The sequence below is a fragment of the Cryptotermes secundus genome, unplaced genomic scaffold, assembly GCF_002891405.2.
Source record: "Cryptotermes secundus unplaced genomic scaffold, Csec_1.0 scaffold49, whole genome shotgun sequence".
In the NCBI taxonomy this organism is placed as follows: domain Eukaryota; kingdom Metazoa; phylum Arthropoda; class Insecta; order Blattodea; family Kalotermitidae; genus Cryptotermes; species Cryptotermes secundus.
In genome coordinates this window covers 2,018,446-2,043,224 of record NW_019744106.1, presented here as the reverse complement: position 1 = coordinate 2,043,224, position 24,779 = coordinate 2,018,446, and the positions used below count along the sequence as shown (strand labels likewise).

Sequence of the window (24,779 nt, the reverse complement as noted above, 5' to 3'; positions counted from 1 at the left end):
GCGTTTAAAACGACGCCTCTAACAACTCTTCTTCGCCGCGGGAACGTGTTTACCGAGCCGTAGCCTAGCAAAATTAGGGGGAAAGATAGTCCAGTCCAATAAATTGCTGATGGCCCTCGCCAACATATCGATTATTGGTTCGAGTACAACGGGACTCATGACCATGTTGTCAAGTGTTAGAGTGACAGACGGGGTTTTGGATTGGATATTGGATTTGGTGACCACTTACCGACCTAAATACAAGCAGCTATAACAGTCTCGCGGAATTACACGCTCCAAATATCACTACAGCACACATCAAGTCTTCTCTGTCTTCACTAGGCGTTCCCTGGTAACGGATTTAACAGTGGAAATTCTTCAGCTTCTGTGCTGACACCACCGACTAAGTCTTCACATCTCAGCCTGACTTTCAACTGCTGTAACTCACTGCTGAACACTTGCTGTCTTAGTCCTTATATAACAAGAAGAAGGGTCGGTCGTTTACAACTGCTGCTGGTCCTCGTCAACGCAATCATTTTCAGGTCAGAGTCCCGCGGGAATCATGACCACATTACACTGTCTCGCATTCGAGACTCCCACAACATGAAGGGCCAGGTCCCCGTATTTATATCCCCCAGGAACAGGGTGGCCCAGTTATATCTCCAGGAATGGGGTTCCATTTTTGTTGCCTCCAACGACTCACAGGCCTACGGTAGAAATATTCGACACAGCCTCCGCATGGGTTGACTCATCCTGGCTGGCTGCAGCTTGACCCCTGTCCTCGGTATATAACCCCTTCGCACGGACCGAGTATAAAACACCGTTTTCAACAGTTCCCCTATTGTTGTAGTTCAACTACTGCTTAAGTGTCTACTGCCTAGTAACGGTTGTTATCTTGTTGCTTGTTTCACGGTCGTTCCATAGCAACAGGTAACAATATTTTACAGTTTGACGGCTCGGAGAGCCTCCAAACCACCGCTTCCGCGACACACATACTAAAGTTGTGGACCCACACACTCGCCTTTGATATGATCAGAACCGTATAGAAAACGACGCGTCAGATAAATATTGTACTGTTGCGTGTATTCGTTGGACGGAAAACGTGTTTTACGAGCCGTTGTCTAGCAACTACACGACACACATAAAGACACAAACTTATGGAAGGGATTTAGGAAGTATGTCGCTGAGATAGGTTCAGTTGCCATGATATACATACCAAGTTTCATAAAGGTTGGTTCAAGTATTCGTAGTTGATGGGAGGTGGTACCAACACACACACAGACACACACAAAGAGACAGGAAGGTGATCCTATAGGCCTTAATGTTTTTATTGCTAGTGGGGTGGGACTAAGTCCCTTGTACTGCGACCACTTCTGCTATTGTACCAGCCCCAGATGATAGGTGAGGGTGATTGTGGAGCAATTGGTGGAATGAAGATTGGCAGGAGGAAACCGAAGTACTCGGAAAAAGCTGCCCCAGTACTACTTTGTCCACCACAAATCCCACTTGACCAGATTCGGGATCGAACCCAGGCCGCTGCGGTTGGAAGCCAGCGACTAACCGCTTGAGTTATGACGCAGCCCTAGCCCTTACTTACTTACTTATGGACCTGAGTCCTTCTTGAGAAGCCGCCAGTTGTGCAGCCACTCAAGAAATTCCCAGCATTTTATGAAACCCGAGGGTTCATTACCGTGTTCACAAGAGCCCTCCACTGGTTTCTAACCTGAGCCAGATCAATCCAATCTATGCCATCCCATCCTATCTCTCTAAGATCCATTTTAATATTGTCCACCCACCTACGTCTTACTCTTCCCAGTGGTCTTTTTCCTTATGGCTTTCCCACAAATATGCTATATGCATTTATATTCTTCCCCATTCTTGTTACATGTCCTGCCCACCTCATCCTCCTTAACTTGATCATTCTAATTATACTTGGAGAAGAGTACAAGTTATGAAGCTCCTCATTATGCAGTTTTCTCCAACCTCCTGTCACTTCATCCCTCTTCAATCCAAATATTCTCAACACCCTGTTCTCAAGCACCCTCAGTCTATCTTCCTCCCTTAATGCTAGAGACCAAGTTTCACACCCATACAGAATCACAGGCAAAATTATAGTATATTTTTTACGTTTTTGGACAGCAGACGAGAAGACAAAAGGTTCTGGACTGCATCGTAGCAAGCATTACCCGAATTCAATCTCCTCTTAATATACCAGTATTAAAAGCATTTCACCAGAAATTACATAAAACTGATTTGCTGCTTCCAACCGTTTTTCACAAATCACACGCACAGCTGCTGGCGGAACTCTTTAAGTGCTGATGTACTTTGCATCTGTTTTGCTATTCATACGCCAGGCGCGATGTTACTGCAACTTTGGAACTAAGATATCAGTGCCTTAATCTCTGAATTCTTTTAGACAAAGACATTAAAAGTTACAAGCAAACTATGACAAACATTCCTGTCACAACCATAATCAGAGCAAACTGTTGCTGCAGTGCCTGGGTTCACAGAGAGTTACTAAATATTACGTTTACAGAATTACCTTTGGAATTTTAATGGATTTATTCTAGCATTATTAATCAATTATTTCATGAATAATTCAGCTCGAAACATATCACCATTCAACATACGATAGCCAGTTAAAATCCACGAATTTACTTAATTAAGCAAACAATTTTCGCACTAAGACTGTTTGAAATATTTGTTCATTGGAACAAAAAATAAAATTAGATTCTTTATAAAGAATCAAGAATTTTCAAGTTAATACTGATGAAGAATTTAATATTTAAATATGAATAAGTATTCAGCCATGAAACATTCTGAATTAAAGAATAAATGAATGGAATAATCTGTGACTGTAGAGGAAAGAGCAAAAACCAGAATAAATACTGAAAAATTATGGGAACAGCCTTCTGATTGCATAGAAATTATTATACTGTCCTGAAAAATATGCACCTCTTTATGGTCAGCTATTTTCTTCGCCTGCTTCTTTGCCATACGAAACGAAAATATTCTACTCTGAAATACTAAAGGCATTTGTTTTACTTTAGAACTAATCGGATAGAACACACAGCATTTGAGTACCGGGGGATCCGCAGGGAATCACGCTGGAACAGTGGGGGATCCGGTAAAGTAATTCTGCGTCAAAGATTTTCCAATATTCCAAAGATCTTACTGTGTTAACTTTAAAAGTTTATTATTTAAACATACTTGCTATATTCGTTACCAACTCCATGGAGCTGAGAGCACACTGAGAAGCAAAAAGTAGCTGAGATAGTCATGAAATATAGCTCCTTCATGGAACCCTAGGGTTCGTTCATGTGTTTACGTAAGTCCGCAGCCGGTACCTGTTCCTAGCTGTTGCATCCAGTCCACGCTGTAACGACACATTTCTCTCCTCCTCTTCTTCATCCTTCCTCTTCTACCTTTCACGCATTTGGTCATTTTCCTTTTCCAATTCAGAATTGGCTTCAGACATTGTGAATGTTGCAGCTTTGTTTACCAAGCCGTTGCTTAGCAATATTGTGGCCATTCACGTTACCATATATATATATATATGCGTATACATATTGGTACGTACATACTTACATAAACACACATGAGAATGCAGACAAACAACATTTCGACGTCACGTGGCTTCGGATTCCATTAGATACTGAAGAATAATTTAGTGTGTCGCCATTATGTAGGACCGCCTCTGTGGTCTAGTGGTCAGACTTCCTGGCTACAGATTCTGAGGTCCCGGGTTCGATTCACGACGCTAACATATCTTCTGAGAAGTAGTGGGTCTGGAACGGGGTCAACTCAGCCTCGTGAGGAAAACTGAGGAGCTACTTGAATGGAAAAGTAGCGGCTCCGGTCTAGGAAACCGAGATTAACGGCTCTGGGGATTCGTTGCGCTTACCACGCGAAACCCTCTATACGCTAAATTCGCATTAATTTCGCTGACAAACGTCGGTCGCTCGGTCGGTATAGAACGCTTCCGGACTAAAGCCACGGAGTTTTTGTTTTATTTGTCGCCATTGTTTTTAAAACAGTATGCTACAGAAATGGTCTGCCAGGCTTTCCGAGTTGCAGTTAATGGCGAAAAGCGTTAGACTGTATTACTGACTGCTTTTATTCATCACTGCATCTATTGCTGTATTCATGTAACTTCGACAGCAGCTGAAGAAAATTAGTTTAAAATTACTTGTGATAATCAATAAAAAGTAAAATGAATAGGAGAAAGTTATTCTAAGATGTCATTAAATTTAAGAGGTAGAATCAACACTTTTAATTAGGTACATCAAGAATATATCACTGGTCATTTACAAAATTCCATATATAAAATTGATGACCTTCCGAAGTTCTATGTGATTTCGAAATGTATTCCATAACGACATGCATGATAGTCGTCCTCAATGACTTTTTTTTTTCTTTTTTTGCAAATCAAGTTTCATTTTCTCGAGATAAACTGTACATCGACAGGTTCACATTTCGTGGGTAAGGCGTTCTGGCCCCAGCACTAGATATAGAGACTGAAGTCCTCTTCGTTTATTTTCAACCTCTGAATCTGTATGTGTAACAAATCAAATTAGATCAGAACTACTTCACCAATCCTTTCCAATTTAACCACAGGCATTTGTGGCGCCAAATAACCTATATATCTACACAAATTGCAACCCAACATGACATTATAACGAACGATATTGAGAAATAAGCAGAGAATGAAAAAGATCGTTAACGTCTCTTTCCTAACCTCACGTTCGACCCGTAATAGCATCACTTTTCTTGACTGCATACACAGCCCATTGATTTAGCTGGCGACATCCATGAACTCTGACATTCGCGGTCAAAAGAATGTGGGTTTAGGGTCTACAAATTTCATGATATGATAAAATCGTCAAGAATGAATGAGGAAAATATGGTTAGACTTCCGCTGCAGCAGAGTCCTTTATCGGTACCCATTTAAATTCACTGGCTTCCTCTTTTCTTTTCAGATCTACATGTCCCATTCTTTTTCTCGCCACTGCACTTCTCCCAAAGATTTCCCTACAATTTCTCTACTTCTTTCTTTGTCTATCTATCGCTGTTTCTATCGCAATTTCATTTCCGGCCCGGTGTTCTTCTGCTTTCTCCTTTTCTCCTGCTGGAATGTGTTTCAGTAGACGGAATCCCTTCATGCGGTGGCTCCGTTACCCGCTCTCTTGTGCCTGTGCTATTGATTCTCCGTTGTCAGGGATTCTGGCCAGACAAGGTCTCCTGTGCAAGTGTGGCAATGCCCGAGTCTTACAGTACAAGAAAAGAGGTTCGTTAGGCTTTTCACTGCGCTATATAGATAGACATGAATAATATTATAAAGAGTTAATAAGACCTTCACTCATGTTTATAAATGTAAAACAAAAGATATGTTTAAGGATTAAGGACAAAGAGATGGCTCTCCATCCCTGCCTTTTGCCTCTCTCTCTCTCTCTCTGTGTTAGAAAGTGTGGCAGTAATATATAAAGACATGGCCTCGCCAAGGCTCAAGTGGTTAGTCGCTGGCTTCCCACCGCAGCGGCCCGGGTTCGATCCCGGGGTCTGGTTAAGTGGGATTTGTGGTGGACAAAGTGGCCCTGAGGCAGGTTTTCTCCGAATACTTCACTTTCCCCTGCCAATCTCCATTCCATCAATTGCTCCACAATCACCCTCACCTATCATCTGGGGCTGGTACAATAGGCCAGAAGTGGCCGCAGTACAAGGGAATTAGTCCCACCCCACTAGCAATAATGAAAAAAATATATATATAAAGCCAAACGGCCGTTGCATCTTGAAATCCCCATATGTTTATTGAAAACTCCTAATATTAACTATATCCCCACTGCTCTATACAACTATTTTCTTTTTTTAAATTAAAGACAGATTCGCAACACTGAGATCCCGCCATCCTGAACACAATGCTATGAACAGTTGGGTCAATGCTGGCAGAGCCCTTTGTATTAACATGGATTTCAGATGGAGATGAGTGGTCAGCTTCACACTCGGAACTCTCCAATTTCGCGAAAGAACCCGGTACTTATTTGATGGATACAATTACTGAAATTTGCGGAAACAAAGTCACTGTCCCTCCAGAATTTAACTCGATTTGTTCATGAGAGTTAAACTGTCTCTTACTCAAGTTCCTAGGCCCCTACTTAATTCGCTAAGTCCGTTCGTGTGCAAGAAGCAACGCGGAAAGAGTTGGAATTATTTTCGTAAGTTTCATATTCGAGAACTTTACGGTAAATTGTCAAAACATTGCAAATATTAATTTAGTGCTCCATTTCATGTAGTGCCCTCTTATAATATGAATCTGATTCAGGCATTAGCAAACTTACATAATATATTCAAGGACCTAAGTCTAACGCCACTTTTTGTCACAATAAAGTCAGTCATCTGAATAAAAAATTCTTCTGCTGAGCTTAGGGACTTTGTTGGTAAGATGATTTGAAGCAGAATATGCAAATACATTTTTGTTCGATTATCGCTCTTATCGTCTTAGAGCGTTTAGCCACGTTTATTTCTTCTTCTTCTTCTCCTCCTCCTCCTCCTCTAGGGCTCTACAGCCCTTTGGATCGTGGCCACTTTTTCAGTTTCTTGAGCCTATAAACAGTCGTTACGACTCCTTGGACGGGGGTTCATCCCATCTCAAGGCCGTTTCCTACACACAGAAGAACATAAACACACAATAGAAGCACACAGATAGCAATGCCTTGAGTGAGATTCGAACCCATGATCCCACTGTTCGAGCGGGCGGAGACAGTTTATGCTTTAGTCGGCGCGGCCTCTGTATCGGCCGCCACATTTTAGGAACATGAAATAATTGTTCCTTCATAAGTACATGCAGTTATTTATCATCAGCACCTTTATTTATTACGTTTTGTTAGATTCGCTTAGTGGGGGGTGGAGTCCAGCTGGGTCCATTCGGCATGGAGGCCACTGATTGGCCTACTGTAGCCTGCCCCGGGTGATTATGATGATGGAGAATTTGGTGGAATGAAGAATGATAGGGGAAACCGAAGTATTCGGAGAAAACCTGCACCAGTGTCACTTTGTCCATCACAATTCCCACATGATCAGAACCTGGATCGAACCCAGGCAGCTGCGGTGGGAAGCCAGCGCCTAAACGCTTGAGATATGGCGCGGAATTTTTTGTTAGATCGAAAGTATAGCAAAGATTTCCAAGATATTAGTTCTTTTAGCCCGAACTTGACGTTAAATGCAACACAGATATCTTATCGTGTAGTAGGGATTCTCATAGTTCCTCGTATTCCTTCACATAATTGTTCAGCATTGCCTCCTCTATAGCTAGCATGCAGGCTTCACAGCGAAGTCCCATATTCTACAGATTTGCTAGCAAGAAACCAGTTTGCTTGGCTGGCTATTAATATCGGCCGGAGCTACGAGGATGAGACTGGCCATGTCGTCGCAGAACTTGACATTCATAACATAAAGTACTCTATGATTTTTAAATTTTTTTTTTTTTTCGCTTAGTGGGGGGTGGAGCCCAACTGGTTCCATTTAGCACGGCAGCCACGGTTTGGCCTATTGTATCAAGTCCGTAACTGGTGTTCGGAACGCACTGCTCTTGACATAACCTCACAGGAAAATTTCTGAGCTCTTCACAGTGTCAATAATGACGTAAATATCAGAGTCTATCGAGCTGTATTATAACTGAATGAAGCTTCGGAAGAGAAGATGCTCCTTCCAGGCTGTATCCTGTACATGCATTTACTACGCTAGTACTAAGAGTTGATTGATACAAAGTAGTTAAGACGGGGTGACAAATATTTAGTCCTGAGTCTGGAGCCAATAATTGATCCTGGAAGCAATCAGTTACGCAACAGAGACTGGGGAACTCATCTGACATATATAGAACAATGTTGTTACAACGAGAGATTTCTCTCATTTCGATGGATTCTAAGCATAATCGTTATGTAGTAATGTAACGATGTCACCTACTCCCTAATTGTAAAGAATGACCCGGTATCACACAGCATCCGTGTATCAGCACAGCATATATAAAGGCTATAAAGCCAGCGAAATTATAAATTGTGGCAGGTTCGAGCACACAAATTACAAACAGATATCCGGTTTCAAAGAGTAGCCACATGTTATCACAGACACAGTAAACTGGTCTGCTTTCAACCAGTCTATAGCACATACTCTACATAATGGCCGGTTGATATTACTACTCGTAAGTAAGAAATTAAAAATTGTCCTTAACTTATGCAGAAATGGGGATATAGTTCCAAATTTCTTATCCTCGGAACTAGACGGAGGTGAGTGGTCAGTTTCAAAATCCGACAGCATTACAACCAGGGAATGGGCCGCCCTTAACCACTGGATATGATTCTGGGTGGGCCCCAGAGCTAGTTTGGATATTATGGAGAAGAGAAAAATCGTTCCTGTGCCAGGAATCGAACACCAGATATCCAGTCCGTAGCCCGTCGCTATATCGACTGAGCTATCCCGGCTCTAATTACTGATGGAAAGGGGCAGAGAATGCGGCAAGGAAGAAATGACAGGTTATCAAGCGACAAATGAAAGAGTCACTTGGTACTTATTGACTTTCATATAAAATGCAAGCAATGTCCCTGTTTCGGCAGTGGGGATTCGTTGCGCTGACCACGCTAAAGTTGGCAGTAACTTCGCCGACAAGCGGCGGTCGCTCGGTCGGCATAGTTCGCTTGCGGACTCAAGCCACGTATTTTTTGTTTTTGTTTTGAATGTCCCTGTTTCAATTGGTAACTGAATACTTGGGAATTTTAATGCAGTATGTGACCAGACAGATGCTTGCGTAGAAACTGTAAATAGACATTTTCAACTAATAACCGTATGCTTATTAATTTACATAGAAAACGTAAATATCAATGTTTCAATATGTAGCATGATACTAGAACAGAAACCATAAATACTGGTTTGTTTTCAATTGCAAACGGATAATGACCCATAACCCGTAAGTAGTGACCTGACTGCAACTGGAGACAGAATGGGAATCCGAAATGAATTGGAAATTTTACATTCCTAATTACATTAGAAACCTACAGTCCTATTTATGTTATTGTTGCATATTTGAAATAGCGATCCTGTAGCCGCCGATCACAGTGGCCGCGAGGTCTAAGGCATGAACCGTCTTCGCCCGCTCAAACACTAGGATCGTGAATTCGAATCTCACTCGAGGNAAGGCACGGATGTCTGTGTGCATTTATTTTGTATTTGTGTTGTTCTGTGTGTAGGTAGCGGCCTTGTTAGGGGCTGATCCCCCGTCCAAGGAGTCCTTCCGACTGTGTACAGATTAAGAAACTGAAAAAGCTGAAAAGGCCCACGAAGGATGCAGTGCCAATGAGAGACAGATGACCCTATAGCCTACTGACTCAGTGTTTAGCCAGGAATGTTCAAACTATTTAACACCTTCGATCTGAACTAGCGTTCGATCATGTTTGGTACCGTGTCGTGAAATTTCATTCTATTTTTCGTTGCTAATTTTCAGCTTATCTTGAACTTGATAAATAAAATCAATATATGCAGCATATTTTCCACTATTCTTAATTATAATTGTTGTCCCTTGCTTCCCAAAGCATTTATCCCCTCACAAGTGCCTAACGGTTATTGCATTTAAGTAACAACACTAACCCGTGCACTATATAAAGGAAACACATCACAGCAAACATTGCGTAATCGACTGAAATATCTTGTATGAGCGTGTATAGAGAGATGGAAATTGACCAGCAGCAAATTATTCCACATTTGCAGTTTGTGTTTACAACAGATAATCTCGGTCGTACAATTTCTGAACCTAACACCGCTGAGAACCGAATAATCAGATAAGAACAAATGTTCTGTGATTGTCGGTTTCCTCAGTAGTAAAAACATGCGCTTAACATCCTAAATATCTTGTTTCCTTATATCTTTCACGAGTTCCGTATTTCTATGTGCACATAATACAAACAGCGACTGAAGGAGACAAGGCCACTTGGTGTAGCTATCTCTATATCTGAGAGGAATACTGAAATATACCTTAAAGCTATAGGGTGTGAGTTGAAGGACTGAAGGCTTAGGATATGGTTAAACTGAGGATTACATTGTGCAAGGTAACCGTAACGTCTGGGGGCACGTGGTAGCATAGTTGGTTGAGGCATTATGCTACAAGCCGTAAAGTCAGGAGTTCGAGTCCTGATGAGGTGGATACTTCAATTTGACTGATCCTTTCAGCCGCAATATGGCCCTGGGGTTGGCTCAGCCTCTAACAGAAATGAGTATTCGGAATCTTCCTGGGGGGTAAAATGCGGCCGGCTCGTAAGACTGACGTCACCGCCATCTGTGAGCCGATTTTCTAGAGAAAATATGGGAGCCTCGACGTCTCATAACCCTGTGGGCCTGTGCGTTTCAAGTTAAACATCTGTTTCCATATAAAGCTAAACAGCTTAATTACTATCAGCTTTTAGGGAATGTAGTTGCTCCATATTCGTAACAATTATGAAAAGAGCCTATTAACTGTGTCCTATTTGTCTCTCTGTCCGTCCGCCCGTCTGTATCTCTCCCCGCAGTCAGTAACTCATTTCCCTCCGGATGGATATTCGTGATAGTTTATATTGGAGATCTCTACTAAAATCATTCGATAAAATTCAGTTCTGGTTGAAAATGAACATAAATAACGAATACGTAAAATGAAGATCCTAATGTCACTGAGGGTGGCACACCGGGAGGGAAGTCAAGGCCATCTCATAAGCATATTTATTATCTTTTTAAAATTTAAAACATTTCATTCCATGCATATGTTACAGCGATTTCAATACTTACTAGCAGAGTTTTTTTCTGTTTGTTGACATCTTTCGTTGAGTGTTACACTGTGCTGGCTGTAAATGTTCTATTTACATTCACTTAACACACCTCTTGCATACTCTTCTTCACACAGTTTACTGCTTGTCAGTTTTGTACAGATGTTAAGCACGCTATCGTCTTTCAACGATCTACTTTCATTCTATCACTTAAATTATCTTTTCTCCGATTTTCGTTATTTCTAAATTCGAATATTCCGTCAAGAATTTTCGTAATGAATATTGGTTCCAGCAATTAACAGTATTCCTGACTTTAATGTCCACCGAAAAAATCAGATACTTGCTTGCCCCAGTTCTATACAGTGCACAAAATTCGAATGAAATACATCGCAGTAAAAAAAGAGGAATACTGCATTCTCGACTCTTGTTGTCCCGTACTTCTACTACAGAGTGATGCGGCGAAACTTGTATGCGCGGTGCGCAGTGCGCAGTGCAAACTGTAAACAGCATGGCGTTCAGTGCAGAGAAGTGTCTTTCCCGGTGGGGTAGTTACCTAGAAACAGAATAATTTAAAACATCCCAAGAGTGAATACTGACACGGATTTGGATGTAGAGCACCAGCAAAATCTTTGACTTGGAAGTCTGTGAAACATTTCAGGCACACACGAAATGTGAACATACCGAAACGTGGTCGTCTGTCAGCTGCTGCTACGGAGACCGTTATGGCCACTTATGGCAGGTTCAGTGGGAGACGGGTCCAAGTCCTCGCATATCAATACAAAAACTTTCACAATAAAACGGAATGTCTTCAGATTAGTCGTCGAGAAGCAGAGAAGACGTTGCAGGAGGGATGAAAGAAGCAATTTCAGACTAAACGTCACTATAGGTAGTCTTGGGCCGGTATTTGAACCCAGGTATCCCGCATACGAAGCAGGAGTACTAGCGATACTAGCGACTAAACCTAGCCGTTTGGTATACGGTACTAAATTTTCATAAAAATAACTCATATTAAATAATATTTAACTGATATATAATTCGTGTATTATAACCATAACTTTATATGAAGCTCTTACTGTTTCTAAGCATAACAGTTACTGAACACATCTCTTGCTTTAACACTAAAAATTTTAAATTTTCCTACAGATTTCATTTATGACTTTCTGATGATTTTCAGCATCTACAACTATTATTTCCATAATGAACATTAACTGGTTTGGCTTTGTAATGGACATTCAGCGTGTTCTATGTGAGGTTCTATTGAGATTTAAAGTATTATTATGTATCCCTCGTGCTTAAGAGTGTGTGTGTGTGTAAAAGTAAAGTAAAGAGATCACTGTACCAGACTGTGGAGGCCCATACGGTTGTGAGACGCTGAGGGTCCCACATTGTCCAGACAATCGGCTCAAAGATGACGCTAAGGTTGTCAGGCTTACACGCCGGCCGCGCTTTACTCCCCAGGAAAATTATTTAATTAATTCCTGGTACTCATTTCTGTTAGAGACTGAGTAAACCCCAGGGCCATAGTTCAGCTGGATGGATTAGGTCAATTGAAAAAAATTCAAGGACCTCATCGGGACTTGAACCCGCGACCTTCCGGCTTGTAGCATAGCCCCTCAACCAACTACGCTACCACGTGCCCCTATATATATATATATATATATATAGAGAGAGAGAGCATCATTACTATGAGTGGTTTCTTGTGGAAATGGAGGACGATCCTCTCAGAATACTCGTATATGATGGAATTAAAATACCCATGCAGTCCGTGAAACTCGCTTTCACTCCGTTAGGCCCATCTTGTTCCAAAATACCATTAACTCGGAGTGCTACACTTGCATAGTCCATGAATTCCTAGGACACCGCACTGAAGATGAAACTTGAGAAGAACGGTACTAACAAGCCTCTGCAACATGTACATTCTGGCATAATTAAAACCAGAAAATAGAAATAGTTTTCGAGAAATCATATATTATCTTATAACCGGAGGATTCAAATGAAGGAAAGTGTTTGTAAGCGATGCATAATATACGCTAGAAGAAGAATCAGCTGTAAGATTTGAGGTTTTCACGGCGGTCTTCTGGGATGTGGCGCCGTGCAGACTTTGTTAACCGACGTTTCGGAGGAACGTATCGCCACCATCTTCAGGGTAGAAGAGAAACCAACTAACAGACTAATAATGTCTGTTAGCACCTTCTTAAGCTGGTTCCTCGCTCGCGGATTTTATGTTTTCTTCTACCCTGAAGATGGTGGCGATACGTTCTTCCGAAACGTCGGTTAACACAATATCTACACGGTGCCACATCTCAGAAGACTGCTTTCTTCAAGAATCAGTTGTCTTGCGTCTCTCTGGCAGGATTTCTTAATTTTCCTACCGTACTGAGTAAAAACTTTCTAGAAATTAGTTGGGTCATGAAAGCTTAAATTAGGCTAAATTAAGTCAAGTTATTTAGACTCGGTTAAGCAGGCTATGACCTAGTTATATCAGCTTTCTTTATGACCGGATCTTCTAAGATTACTAATAATGTTTCCGTTCTATAGCAAACTAATTTTTCCAACCTTAATACTGTTTTGAATTTTCGTTTATGTTTCTTGTTCCTCAGATTTTATCTCAGTCTGTGTTATTTGTTTTGATCTTGTTGCTACATGATTATTTATTTCTGTTTCTTCCGCTTGTATGTTTTGTGGTTTACAGAATTCTGCGTTCCAGTTACCTGGTATTCTCACATGTGTTATTCTTATCCAATATTATTCTGCCATGATTTCATATTTATCTCAGCCTCTCTGAAACTGGAGTAGGGCCAACAAGCCGAAACGCGTTTGCTATTATGTTTAAAATGAAACTTTGGTGGTACGTGTAGTTGCTCAATTACAAGAAACGATCTCGTAACACGTCTACTTTCTTAAGTTCTAAACTTTTCCCTTTACAATCTTCAGCATTTTCAAAATCTCTCTCTCTTTCTAACACCTTATGTCCCGCAATACTTTTTACTTTTCATTAATTTGGAATCTTTGTAACCTTTCAAATTAACTAAGAAAACTTCCAGAATGTCTTCATATATTTAGCTCGTCGGAGAGTACTACTGCCTGGAGCTGTTAGATATTCACCTGATGTCCCGTGCTTTAAGCGACAGTCCTGAAAGTTACTACAAGCAGAGTATGTCTGACCTTTACGTGATAGGTGTCTAAAATATCTAGACGCTTAGGCTCTCCGCCGTAACTGTAATATCTAGACTTTCTGACGTACTTCTGAGTGTTCTAGTGCAAACTCCTGCTATTTAGATCATTGCATTTATGCTTCCCAAATTTTCTGGACAACATGGCCTGGCGACTGTCGCTATAAAATGTGGGACATGTAACATTAATCTGATGTCTAGGATCTGTAGGCAGTAACAATAGATGGATAATAAATGCCTAATTAATCTATTTTCAACAGTAAGTTGTCAACAATATTTTTTCACCTCTTTCTGTTTTACCCAGGCACGTCCAATACTTCAAATTATGTATTTAATTAATACGATTATTCGATACTTATTTATACTTATTTGTTACTGCTCTCTCTGGATGGGACACATCTTTAGGGCGTAATTAACTCGGAACATGAGGTAGTCTTATTATAGCACCGAATTCGGTTGTCCTGTGCTGTACATCACGGTACTTTAAATAGAAATTTCTGGGAGTTCAAGACATCAAGAAGTCTGGGCCTTTGATAGACGATTCATTTTCGGGCGTTTACCCGTGAGTTTCAAGTACTTTCAGATGCTGGATTTATGTTAAAGTTGTTGGCCAATAGGAGCTGTGTTAGAGTAATTATGATAAAATCGCCATAATTTCTCACTCAATGGAGAGCAGTACATAATCTCAAACGACGTAGTGAATTCAAAAATGTGAAGCTAAGCTACAGGGAAGTATAAGCCATCTTGAGATTGAAATCAGTCTTGGTTTGAACCTCGTACTATGAAGATATGCCCGAATCACGATCTCCATTTCTAAGTGAAACTTATGGTTTCAACATGAATTCAAGAGGTCAAATATTTCTAAATAATCAACTAATTAAAAAATGCAACTGAATATAAAATAAGTTTACATAAAGCGTCATTAATAAAAGTTCGTGTGAACTGAATATAGAACTTGGGAACTTGAAATATCACATGTTATCGAATATTATTAAAGTGCTGTTCTTGTATATAAGTTAATTAAGCATAAATTTTCGCTGCAACATCCCGACAGGTGAATTTTGCAAATGTCCGTTAATCCTCCCTCGTCCAAGTTAAGCAATTAACCCCGAAGTGTCTCATGTGAACCTACCCATCTGGTTGCCCTATTGCCCTCCTTATCTGCAAAATTCATTATTTTCGTGATAGTAATAACGTGGCACCCAGCCCTTTGAGTAATGCATTAATTCATTAATTGAGTCCCGTCCCCAACAGCACATCTCTGAGGTAACATCGAAGACAGCAGTTAAAACAGGGGAAAAGAACGTGACCTACAGAGGAACAGCGTAAGATGCTTCATTTATCGACGATGAAACCTCAGAGCGGCTATTTCCATATACAAAAAAAAATCACGTTTAAAATTACAATTTAGATTTCCGCAAACCATACTGAAATGAACAATGCATAAGAAAGCTAACTACATAAACTTATTGCCACGTGTATGACTGAATAAAGATTGGGTTGGATTGGTAACTGCATTTATTGAACACTTACAGATCGTAACTACAACTATAGCACTATCGTTAATTCATATACTCAACAATTCACTATAGCACGTACTACATATATATTCTCAATCTTCTCTATCTTCACCGGTTGTCGCCTGGCAACAGCTTCCAACGCCGTAGCGTTTTAGCTTCTTTGTTCAAGCACTTACTGCTCGGCGACTATCTCACAACTAACTAAACTCTAGATATGTCCTGCTTGTATTCATATCAGCACAGACCGCAAAAAAAAATAATTTCCCAACAGTTCTATGTTGCGTCACATATCTCTCGCACGGACCGCTTGCAGAATATTGCTTCCAGCTACTCCATTGGTACGCTTTACGAATCTGTTGCGGCCATTGCCTAGCAACGGCTGTTGTATAGTTGCTTATTTCGCGGTCGTTGCATAGCAACGTGTCTACATGCTGCAGTATTATTCTCTAATATTTTCAAATTTCGTGTCGATAATGTATCCCATATTTCAAATTCTGCCCATTTCGTAGTATGCAAAGAAAATCCAAATCACTGACGGCGGAATGTCCCCAGACTGAAGCCCTAAGACAGATTTCGTAAGAAGGTTCGGAGCACAGTGAAGAATTATGTGCATATTCTATAGTCAACTTCCGCAAATGAAAACACTGCGTCTGTCATCTGCATTCCTGGTCGCAGCGCTTAGTATATCGAGCGCTCTGCCATTCCTAACTTCAATCCACTTACCCTCATTCACAAGTGCCTCCACCGGATCCTTTCCATATGGCGTCTACCACGATCAAACTAGGATCAACATGGTGGCAGCTACCTCCTTCATGCTGCTTTCTTGCTTCTCTTATTCTTGGACCCTGATGAAGGTGGCAATATTTCCCTCCGAGACGTCGGCTGATTTTTAACAGACTACATGGATTTGTATCTCAGAAGATACAACTCTTCATTGCTCCTACGTATAATAACAATTAATTCTGCAAAGGATCACATGTTTCTGTGCAGGCTTTACTCATGCTGTTAGTTTCGTACAATCTGGCACAGCATTATGTGGATTATTATGTGGACACAGATAGTCACACAGCAAGAAATTCCATAAATGTTACTATTCGTAGAATATCATTATGGAACGCAAAGAAAGAAGTGGGTAGGACATACAACATGCAGGTACAAATAAGTTCAAAATTTCATACAGAAAATTGATCACGTGGAATATCTAACATAAATTTGACAGTAATATTAAAATAATCTTAAGGAATTGGTGTATTGATGACTGGATTAAACTGGCTCAGTGCAGAGTATAAAGGAGTGGCCATGTGAAACTAGTAATGAGCCGTCGGGTTCCATCAAAATTGGGGAATATCTCCACCAGGCAATTAAGTCTCTGCTTCCGAGGGATGGTCCTATTTCAGATAGTTAGTAACTGCTTATCTTATTTGGACGTTGGACACTACTGTAACATTTTAAATATTTCAAGCATTACATTTTGAAAAAGTTTGGGGATTTTCTTCCAAATGTTCTGAGTTTCAGCTGTTTTCGGCTTATCTTATTTTGGTGTTGGATGTTACTGTAACATTTAAAATATTTCAAGCATTAAACTGTGAAAATATTTTGGGGATATTCCTCCCTAATTTATAATACTCATTACAATAACTAGTAGAGGTTCTAAGTTTCAGCTGTTCGGTTAAGCCTGTATGAGACATTTCGGCGAAAATTGCAATTGCCTCCGGTATTTCCCACATTTTTACAATTTCCATTACCTCTATAAAAGTAGTCTATGCGAGATACAATTTCAATTCACTTCACCCCTACTCTCTCTTACCCTTTTCTGTGGTTTAAGTTTCCGACTCATCTAAACGGCTTTGACACAAACAGCATACATCTTCGTCCAGGTAAGATGAGTTTCAGAAGTTTTCTCGCTCACCCTATGATACTGTGGCTTCTAAAACTGTGTTTCTTTGTAGGTGTATTATGACGTGTCGGATGAAAATACTGCCTATATTTTACTGTCGAAAGCGACCCTGAAGATGGAATAAGTTCATTCTTCCTGAACGTTTATATCCCCTTACATTAGTACACTGAGTCACGGTCCAGAAGAACACAGTACAAACAACTGTTATCATGAAAACCCCAAAACTTACATGTTTCTCCTTCCTTGTGTTTGTTCTTTCTTAGATCCAATTTTCTTAGTAGAAGCTTCTTGATACCAATTATTTACCTTTCCCGGCGCATGCAGTGTGTATTCTGCCACTTAACTGCACGTGTTACGTTTTTATGATGATATAAACAGAGCAGCTGGCAGCGCTAATGGTATTAAACCCGCAAGGTCTATGCAGCACGCCAGGGCCTAGTGCTTTCAGACATAATACTTGTAACATCTATCCAAATATTGGTTTCGAGGAATAACCAACTAATGCAGTTGAGTTAGGATTAATCGAGTGTCCCGCCTCTCTAATGCAATAATAAACTTCACTGTCCTATACTGCAGCTTCAAAGAGCAGAACAGACGGTTCATACGAGTTATTAAATATGGTCATGTTCTGCTGCGGGGATACATTAACTTAAACTAACATTCTATAGTCTCATATTGCAGCAGTAGAAGATTATGTCTTTCTCAAGTGACGTATGTTCAGAGAAGTGCTCCAAAAATTTTCCCTATATTTAATTCAAATTACTCTATGAAAAAAAAAAAAATTTCTTGGCACTACAGCCCCAGTGGGCCTAGACCTACCTCCATGAACTTCTCGGTTCACGTGAAAAGATATAGGAGAGTGTTATTTAAGCTTTACTAATTCTTAAGCTCGCTAGGGTTCGTTTATCAGCAGTATGTCTCTACCGCTTTCCACCTGAAGAAAGAGGCTCCCCGGTAGCTACAAGTTTGGAAGGTGTGTGGACCCTCTGGACGCTGTGGTGAAGAGAGAAATCTCTGGTGTCTACAGAGGCTCGAACCCCGTATCTTCGGTTGTCTAACCCGATAGTTGTAGTCTTCAGCTGCGTCTTTGTTCACACAGACGTCGCTGTGCTAGTTTCTCACCTAGTCGCAAAATTACTGAACTTGCACAACTAACTTTTCAAAATTTGGAGCCCGATTTTGAAGTTTGCTAGGACATGTAGGCAGGCTTCATTCTGTTGTGTTCCGTATAGATATGGGGAATGATGGGACACGCGTAGGGTAGTTGGTTGAGGCACTATGCTACAAGCCGGTAGGTCGCGGGATCGAATCCCGAAGAAGTGGATTTTTTAAATTTATCTACTTATTCCAGCCGCACTATGGCCCTGGGTTCGACTCAGCCTCTAACAGAAATGAGTACCAGGAAGGTTCCTGGGGGATAAAAGGCGGCTGGCGCGTAAGGCTGACAACCTCACCGACATCTGTGAGCCGGATCTCTAGAAAATGTGGAAGCCTCGACATCTCACAATTCTATGGGCTTCCACGGCCTGTTACAAGGATAGTTTTACCTATAGATAAGGTGGATGATTTGGGTCGATCTGCTTTATAGTCTGTCTTGTAGTATATAGAAAAGGTACAATGATGCACGAGTTACTTCAAAACTGAAACAGGCTACAGGGCCTAATAAGTGAGAGCTCAAATTTTCACCAGAAATCGTGCACTTATTATCAACATGTGACCGAGATTTTCATTCGTTTTGTGATGTACAAATATCCGTCATGCGCAGAACGCCCCATATTTAAACAGATCGGTAAGAAGACAGAGTCTGTGGATACAGAGGACTCCAGCCTGGTTTAGCGTCATGTCTAATTCAACATTATCAGGAAAGCTAAGCGTAGTGGAAGGCACATGGCTGGGAGCGACGAATAGCTGGACGAAATGGAATCTCCATGCAGTGCAGTGGTAAAGGTGCTGGTTTCCCCATAAGTGACGTTATAATGAGCTCTAATGACCAGTTACGTCACATAACCGTACAAGGGCTGTAGTGGGACGAATGCAAAAAATCTTTGTGCATTAACAAGAAGTAGCTGCCTCAAACGGTCATCAGTTACGTGTGTTATAAACTGACAACAGTTTGTTCATCGTATTAACCATTTACATTTGTGTATTTACGTGTAAATGAAATAAGAATAAATTTGGAATGAAAGTAACTGACATGCAGCCTATTTGTGCAAATATTTCCTCATCCCATTAAGTGCTGTCACCTTCTGCAATAAAATCGCACTAAACCAGACCTGACCTGACCTGACCACTTTCCTCCCTCACAATCTATTATCTATTTCCATCTTTAAGTTATCTTCCCATTCCATCATTCTTAATAGGAAGGTTACTAAAGAGTCTTCCCCATAAATATTTTGTATGCGTTCTTTGTATCGCCTAACCCAGCCACTTTGTCTTCCAAACTTCTACGTTCTAACAATATTTAGTGACTTAAGTAGATCAAGAAGTTCGTCGTTGTGTAATATTATCAGTCTCCAATTTTTTCATCCTATTCATGTCTTGATATTTTCTTAAGTATTTTGCTTTCGAGAACACTAAAAACGGGAATGATTCAGCATCTAAAATAAGCTGCATCTTCACCGCAGCTTAAAATGATCTACGTTACTGCATTAATCTTATGTTTAAACTTTAAAGAGGCTCTCTTAATATTGTCTTGTACAAATTCAATACTAGGACTTTTCGCATATTCTCGAAAATAACCAAATTCAATATTGTCACATGTACACTCATTGCTAGGCAACGGATTGGTAAACAAGTTCCCCCGAAGACAGATTCTTGGTAAACAATCCATTGCTAGGTCACGCAACAATATTACGAATGTTTATAACTCGTTGCTAAGCAACAATCAGTGCGCCAATGAACTGGTGAGACAGCATTAGCGTGACTTGTTTTCAATGCTATGCCCAGTGCTAAGAAACAGAACTGTGAACATGCCTACAATAATAGGTGTTTTCTATGGGGTCCGTGTAGAAGGTTTATATGTGATAGTGAAGGCCGTCTGCAGTCAATCATAACTGAGAATCCGTGAGTCAAGGATACGAAGACGTCACAGAAAAGATTCCCGGAGGGTTCAGCAGCTGAGAATACAAGGACGAGGATACAGCATGTCCTTAATAAATTGTGAAGATTTGTTAGGACAGAGGAGCACAGAGTGACTGAAAACAAGAAGCCTTCATAGTGATTTGAAGTGCTAATTTCTGTGACGAGATCCTTTGCTAGGAGACGACTAGTGGGAACCGAGAATCATAGTGCGTGTGTAACGGCGAACGGAAAGTGTGTACTCGTAAATCAGAGACAGAGCTGTATTTAAGCGTAATTAAGAGAGAGAGAGTGTGTAACCGAAGTTCTAATAAATCCAGTCATCTCAACTAGAACCCATTAATTCCGTCACGCCTAGCGCCTTACACGTAGCAGTATGTTTACCTTTAACACGAGGATAATACCACAACCAGGAGAAAGTCTTCTTATACAACCACATTATTTAACAAATAGTCCTTAATCCTATTATATCGAGCCATGATCTTGACCGATAACTCTCTAATGACAGAATAAGCAAATAAGCTCCCATTATCTACTCGTACATCATGGCGCTAACCTAGTTTCCAGAAGGAAGTTAATTTTTTTAGTATATTCGAACCCTGAGTAGAAATTCCAGCATGGAATTTTAAGGATATGAATACTGAGTGCTTACACAAAACGTAAAAGTGGTGCAGCTGAAAGGCAGTGATTAAACTCTGAAACAGAATTCTGTACGAACGAGCTATACTCGTCTATATTTCTCCTGTTTTGATTATTATTGTAGTTTATTAATGATCTTAATTCTATGTTGTTCTCTTTCTGCGCTTGGCTCAGTAGCTTTTGACTCATCACATAAATAATAAAAAGTGAACTGGATTGCTGATGAGAATATAGTAGTAACATATTCCCAGTATATTCAGTGCCACAAAAGTTGGAATGCTTGCATTCCACGCATTCCGCTTTATACAAAAGCGACCACTTTCACTACAGAATGAAGCAGGTGTATTACATAGAAGTAACTTCAAATGCCCCGTGGATTTCACCACGCCTACAAAGTGAGTGCATTTCTTATTTTCACTTACATCTAAATGATGATGATGATACAAGGACTATTTTTACTAATGTTTTAATTCGCTTAATTGGGAGGGGGGTGGAGTTCAACTGGGTCCACTCGGCACGGCAGCCACTGATTCGCCTATTGTAGCTTGCCCCGGGTGATTATGATGATGGAGAACATGGTGGAATGAAGATTGGCAGGGGAAACCGAAGTACTAGGAGAAAACCTGCCCCAGCGCCACTTTGTTCACCACAAATCCCACTTGACCAGACCCGGGATCGAACCCGGGCTGCCCCGGTGTGAAGCCAGCGGCTAACCGCTTGAGCTATGGCGCGGCCCTTGCAAGGACTAACTTAATCGTATATAATTTTAGAATGCTAAACTTATTTATAAGGCGGTCACGGTAGCCGAGCGGTCTAAGGCATGTACTGTCTTCGCGCACTTGGAAATCGGGATCGTGCGTTCGAATCCCACTCAGGGCATGAATGTTTAGTTTGTGTGCGTGCGTTTTTCTGTGTTTGTGTACGGGTAGAGGCCTTGCGACGAGCTGATCACCCGCCCAAGGAGTCCTACCGAATGTGTAAGATCTAGAAAAACCGAAGTGAACGGAGAAGTTGAGGGAGGTAGGCCTAGGCCCACTGGGGCTGTAGTGCCAAGAAAAAAAAACTTATTTATAAAACTTAATGAAGACCATTCAAGCGTTATCAGTTGCTCTGCTCACAAGAGAAAACTGTAACTTTCTGATAACAGGACAATGAAGAATTATTTAATCAGTTGCTAATCTCTGTTACGTGTACCTATGTAGTACACACAGGAGAAATTAATTGCTGCATACAGTTTATGTAAGAAAATTTGAAGGGACAGAGGAATACGATTTCTGAGGCCTAGGCACAGGTACGAGGATAATATTAAAAAGGCATATATAGAAATAAGACATTACGATGTGGATTGGATTTATCTGGCTAGAGTAAGGATCAGTGACAGGCTGTTGTGAACACGGTAACGGATCTTCACGTTCTACATATGTGGCGTACTTCTTGATCAGAAAATTAATTATGTTACTAAATGAGGATTCTGCTTATGTAGTTTTATGCGTATGAACTCTCAACGACCCAATTAAAGTTTCAAAAGGAAATTACCACACAAACTTCGTCAAAAACAAACAGCCTTAATAACTCGAAAATATCTGGAAAAGAGACTAATAGTTTAAGCAAGGCAGACAAAGGAAATGAAATAACCAGTGATGCTGAACTGGTGTGGTCATTATAATACAGACTCAAGGGTACCATTGAAGAGTTCCCTCTTCCAAGATATAAAAATCTGCAGTATTTTAAAAGTCAACACATATATCTCTGCTTAATAACTGCTTCATATTAATTTTTCCGTAGTTTATTATTCGACCCTGAAGTTGGAGGCAGCATATTCCTCCGAAACGCATGCTGACATTCGAGAGACTACATGGCGTTATATCCCAGAAGACAGAAAACTTCACAACCACCCTGCAAGAATCTGAAATCATATATAACTTCCGCTGCTGCCACGCTCTCTTCCCTTTCCTAACTTTCCTCTAACATGCAAAATGACAATAAAACAAAAGAGCAAGTCTGATATAAAAGTCGATATGCATAGACGATGCTCTTATAAAATTGCAGAAAGCATTTTCTGGTGTATTTTAAACAAATGACATTATCATAAGCATAATTTCATGGCTTTAGTCCACAAGTGAAGTTTACGACCGAGCGACCGCCGCTTCTTGACGAAGTTAGTGCCAACTTTTGCGGATAGATGGTGTCGCGTGATCAGGGCAACGAATGCCCACGGTCGTTTATTTCGGTTTTCTAGACCAGAGGCTCTAGTTTTCCATTCAAGTAGCTGCTCAATTATTCTCAGGTGTCTGAGTGGACCCCGTTACAGGCCCACTGCTTCTTAGAAAATCTGGTAGCTCTGGAATCGAAACCGGGACCTCTGGATATGTAGCCAGGAACTCTGACCACTAGACCACAGAGGTGGTCCTTATCATAAGCATAAATACTCTTTCATTATGCTGATCAGACGACATGTAGTATCGTATAAGGAAAAGGAACTTCAGAGCACTGTCATAGGCCCATATAGTCGTGTACACAATACGACAGTCTTTTTGGCACTACAGCCCCAGTGGGCCTAGGCCTACCTCCATGAACTTCTACGTTCACTTCGGTTTTCCTAGATCTTACACATTCGGTAGGACTCCTTGGGCGGGTGATCAGCTCGTCGCAAGGCCTCTACCTGTACACAAACACAGAAAAACGCACACAAACATCCATGCCTTGAGTGGGATTCGAACCCACGATCCCGGTTTCCAAGCGAGTGAAGATGGTGCATGCCTTAGACCGCTTGGCTACCGTGACCGGCAATATGACAAATATTGTCATCAAAATAAACGAGAGGACAGTGACCTCACGAGTGTAGAGGTGCCTGAAGTTACGTCGTGCTGAGTGACACTATGTACTCCATGAGAACTATCATCAAAGCAGCTTTCTCGGACCATCTAGTTCATATTGTTTCCTCATATCATCCATAGCAGAAGGAGGAGCAAGTTTCGCCGTTTCCGCGGGAACAGAAGGTCAGAAAACTCAGGGGAGATGATGTGAACAGACTGTGGCAAAGTACTTCAAAACCTCGAGTTATTTGGAATGCACGTCACACAAACTACCTAGTCAAGATTTTTCATTCCTGTTTTATTAACGGCTCTGTTAGCTACATCCTCCTGCTGGACGGGGGAGGGGGGTTGTTAGCAAAGATTCTCGCCCCGTCACTGCTTCTGTCAGCACATTTATGATGTATGTTCAGAAACTGAATATGATGTCGTGAAATGAATTTCTGAATAATTTTGCCGTTGCACCGATTTTATGCTACATAAAACTAATATTACCCCCCCCCCAGATCTTCTACCGGCCTGACGCTTGTAATTTTAAAGCCGCATGTAGAAGAAGAGAGGTGGAGCGAAAGAATAATTCGGTCTCGTGGTTTGTCTTCGGTTTTTAAAAACCACAGGTTTTCATTTAACACTTAGAAACCCGCGTTCGTGTCCAACACCTCAGCCCGACAGTTCTGAAACTAGAAAATAATAAATAAATCTGATGCAATGCGTCACATATATATATACACAATGTATATCCGAACGGACACGATGTAATTATAATTAACAAGCAAATTTCATATCACGGTCTAAGATCCACAATCTAATTACTTCTATTTGGCATAAGGAAAAATTGCCTGATCAGTGGAAGGAGTCTATTATTGTACCATTTCACAAGAAGGGTGATCAAACTGACTGTA

The 24,779-nt window shown here is 40.9% G+C and overlaps 1 protein-coding gene across 6 annotated transcripts in view; it reads right to left on the bottom strand.

Annotated features, from left to right (window-relative positions):
• The window catches only part of LOC111874353 (5-hydroxytryptamine receptor), a 644,097-nt gene that overhangs the window by 455,599 nt on the left and 163,719 nt on the right, over positions 1-24,779 (bottom strand). For 2 of the 6 annotated variants that reach the window (XM_033755422.1, XM_033755423.1), the window contains exon 1: positions 10,780-11,185. The exons of the other annotated variants lie outside the window; for them this stretch is intronic. The gene's annotated coding sequence lies outside the window, so the exon portion shown is untranslated. Of the gene's footprint in view, positions 1-10,779; positions 11,186-24,779 lie in introns of those variants that run through there. 6 annotated transcript variants of the gene reach the window in all.